Here is a 4,382-nt window from a genome sequence, read left to right on the forward strand (position 1 = left end):
TAAGTGGGAAGATCACTGTTCTGAAAAGCTTAGTAGCTTCTCAAATTGTGTACGTCTTGGCACCCTTGTGCACAAACAAAAAAATAATTAGCGAGATTAACAAGCTCTTTTACTTGTTCCTTTGGAACGGAAAGGGCGATAAAATAAAGCGAGATATTATGATTAACAATTACCCAGCAGGTGGCCTCAAAATGATTGACATACTATCTTTCAATAAAGCGCTAAAAACCACTTGGATAAAAAAGTACCTGGATACAGATAATCAGGGTAAATGGAAACTTTTTCTAGATCTTGAACTGAAAAAGTTTGAGTGTACCCTACCGTTCACAAGCAACCTTAATAAGATAGACATAGCTAATATCTTCAAAACGCAAGACAGTTTCTTAAAGGAAATTCTCCTAATCTGGTCAGAAATCAATTTTGAAGAGAGGATAACATCAGAGAGCCAGCTTTCAGAACAAGGCATATGGTACAACTCACTTGTAAGGATTAACGACAGCCCTATTTTCTTTAAAGAATGGTATCGTAAAGGCATCACAAAAGTTAAGCACTTAAGGAACAGAGAAGGAAAATTCCTCACTCCACCAGAACTTTTAAACAAATACGACATCAAGGTCCAACCCTTGGCATACTGTGGAATAATTTCTGCTCTTAAAAAGCTATGCAACACATTCAACCAAGGTGACCACACAAACGAAGGTAATAGTTACGAAAGCTTTTCGACAAAACTAATGAAAGCCCAAAAAGCAAGCAAGTTGGTGTATGACAAATTAATTACAAAGAAAAGTGCCCCCCCTACTACAAGCCAGCAAAAATGGAATCAAGACTGCAACTTAGGTCAAAACGAAATAACGTGGGGTGCGACCTACCAGCTAGCTCATAAAATCACAAAAAGCATAAAACTCAGGGAATTTCAATTTAAATTGCTGCACAGAAGAATACCAACAAACGCTTTCTTAACTAAGATAAGAGTAAAAGAAAACTCCAACTGCTCCTTTTGTAAAAAAGAACCAGAAAAACTCGTACACCTTTTCTGGTCCTGCCCCAAAACGGCGCTCTTCTGGGAGAGCATCATAACGCGATTAAAACTTTGCCAAATTATTCCCGATAGTTACTCTGCAGACATGACTGTTTCACTAGGCCTGAGATCAGACTCTTCTAAACTTCAACGCCAGATCAACTTTTGTTTTCTTATTGCCAGGCACTATATCTGGCTCTGCAAAACAAAAGAAGCTATACCTCTATTGCAAGGATTTCTCAAACACCTAAAGACAATTTACAACATACAAGCACAAGCAGAAGCAAACAATGTTCTGCCCAAACAATGGTCATTCCTACACGACATCACGTAGAAACTATCGTTTCTACCATGGCGCTATTCCCAACGCCCCCTGATATTCTCTATGTCTTTCATCCGTAGCTTATCCTGCCTCAATAACGCCAACTATCCTTAAATAAGTTTCTTCCGATGCAACTGTGTACTTGAAGCATACGAAATGTAATAATGTTTGAAAACAGTAGTATTGTTAGCAATGTAAGCAATAAGTATTGTCAGTATTGTAAGTATGGTATGAATGTTGTAAATAATGTAAGCAGTGTAAGCAGTGTTCAATATTGTAATTATTGGGTTAAGTAAAGCAAATAAAAAAAAAAAAAAAAAAAAAAAAAAAAAAAAAAAAAAATGGTATATGACTTATAGAACGAGGCATATTAAATTTGAAGCGCGCATGTTTTGGTTTATGGCTTATAGAACGAGGAGGTACATAACATCTGAAGGGCGCTTGTTTTCGTTTAAAGCTTTTAGAACGAGGAATATTACATTTGAGTCACGGATCTTGTGCTTTATGGCTTATAGATCGAGGAATATTACATTTGAAGCCCGTTTCTTGTGGTTCATAAATTATAGAACAAGACATATTGCATTTGAAGCGTGCTAATTGTGGTTTATCGCTTAAAGAACGAGACTTGCTACATTTGAAGCGCGCTTCTTGTGGTTTATGGCCTTTTGAACGAGGAATATAATATTGAAGTGCGCTTGTTTTGGTATATGGCTTATAGAAAGAGGAACATTACATTTGAAGCGCACTTCTTATGGTTTATGGCTTATAGAACGAGGAATATTATATTTGAAGCGCGCTTCGTTCGGTATATGGCTTATAGAACGAGGAATGCTACATTTGAAGTCCACTTATTTTAAAAAAGGGCTTATAGAACAAGGAATATTTCATTTGAAGCGCGCCTCTTGTTGATTATGGCTCATGGAACGAGGAGGTATATAACATTGAAAGGGCGCTTGTTTTCGTTTGTAGCTTGTAGAACCAGAATATTACATTTGAGTCGCGCATCTTGTGGTGTTCTGCCTATAGAGTGAAGAATATTACATTTGTAGCGCGCTTCTTTATCTTAGAGCCTTAAGAACGAGGAATTACATTTGAAATGGGCTTGTTTTCGTATACGGCTTATGAAAGAACGAGGAGTATTCCATTTAAAGCTTGCTTGTTTTGGTTTGTCACTTTTAAAAGGTGGAATATTACATTTGAACGCGCATCTTGTAATTTATAGCTTATAGAACGAAGAATATTACACTTGAAGCGCCCTTCTTTTGATATATCGCTTATAGAACAGAGATTATGACATTTGAAGCGCGTTTCCTGTGGTTCATGTCTTATAGAACGGGGAATGTCAGATTTAAACGGCGCTACATGTGGTCTATGGCTTATAGAACGAGGGATGGTGCATTTCAAGCGTGCTTGTTTTGGAATATGGCTTAAAGAATGAGAAACATTACACTTGAAGTGCGCTTGTTTTGGTATATAGCCAATAGAACGACGAATATTAGATTTGAAGCGCGTCTGTTTTGGTTTGTAACTTAAAGAACGCGGAATATTGCATTTGAGGGGCGCATCTTCTGGTTTAGCCTGGCTTATAGAACGTAGAATACTACATTTGGAACGCGCTTGTTTTGGTTTTTGCTTATAGAACGAGGAATATTTCTGTTGAAACGCACTTAATTCGCTTTATGGCTTATAGAACGAGGAATATTATACTTTTGCACAGCGCTTGTTTCGCTTTTTGGCTTATAGCACAAGGAAGATTACATTTCAAGAGCGCTTGTTTTGGTTTATGGCTTATAAAACAAATGATATTACTGTTGGAACGTTCGTATTTCGCTTTATGGCTTATAAAGCTTATATAACGAGGAATTTACGATCTGTATCAATCAAGCATAGGGACTGTTACTTCCGTAGGGATCGTACGGATCGTAGGAACCGTAACACACCCTGATGTATTAATAAGGTGTACGCTTCGCATGTGCTCAGAATATGGACTGTTAGCAACGCTGACGGTTTGTACGGAGCGTACGATCCGTCAACTGTTCTTAACGGCCTGTTACAGTGCGGCAGTATTGGTTATGACTGTTTTCCTCTAAAAAATTGGTTTTGTCGGAAGTAAAACAGTTATAAGAGCCCTTTATTACTAGCATGCCACCTTTCTAAAATCACAATAAAATAACAGCCCAAGCAACTGACCTGTATTTTTGTCCACCACTAAATGCTTTCCTGAAACAAAGTTGTAAACACCCGCCAGGCCATAAGTTCCCCATCACCAAACAGTCAAAATTGTGAAGTTTGCTCATTCCCAGGGTCTTGTGTTGCTGAGTTATTTCGGGCGCTGTTTCCAGTACTGCCACATGAACACATGAACATTACTGACTCCCCCATGACAGAGCAATGCTATCTGCATCTCTTCTGTTATGGTGACAATTTGTCCTTTGTTGATATAAATGTGTATATGGGACTTGCACATGGTTGCTAACCTATCCAGCAGGGCTCTTGCCATCAAGAGGATCGCTGAAGTTCCAAATGTGTTACTTTTTTGCCAGTGAACCGAGCATTGAGTTAGTGTTGGCACAATGATAACAACCTGCATTATCATGGCAGAAGAACGCTGTCATCACCACAGGGTGCTGCATTTTTATTGCTTTCAGCACAAGTTACATCATCAAAACAACAGAAGTGGCCGCACGACTGAATAATGTGCGCAAATGCTTGTGACTGTAGCTTGCCATTCACCCACCAAAAACCATAGACTTGTGCTTTGAATTTCTAAACCAATCTTGCTGGGACTCGCAGTGTACTTAAATACAAATAAATATCTTGGTGTAGCCTTTAAAGACAAGAACTGTTTATGCATCCATTTCAAAACATCTAGCCGTGACTTATCTTGCCTTTCCGTGTTAATAGCCAAAATGCTGCATTAAGCAGATCTCTGTCAGGTCAATGAGGGCAAAGTAGTCAGAAATGGTTGAATCAGACTCAGTACATGTATGTACCTTAAAAAAAGAAACAACAAAAGAAGAGAATTCGCGTCTCCATTCACTA

This window comes from Porites lutea, chromosome 8 (assembly GCF_958299795.1).
Source record: "Porites lutea chromosome 8, jaPorLute2.1, whole genome shotgun sequence".
NCBI lineage: Eukaryota > Metazoa > Cnidaria > Anthozoa > Scleractinia > Poritidae > Porites > Porites lutea.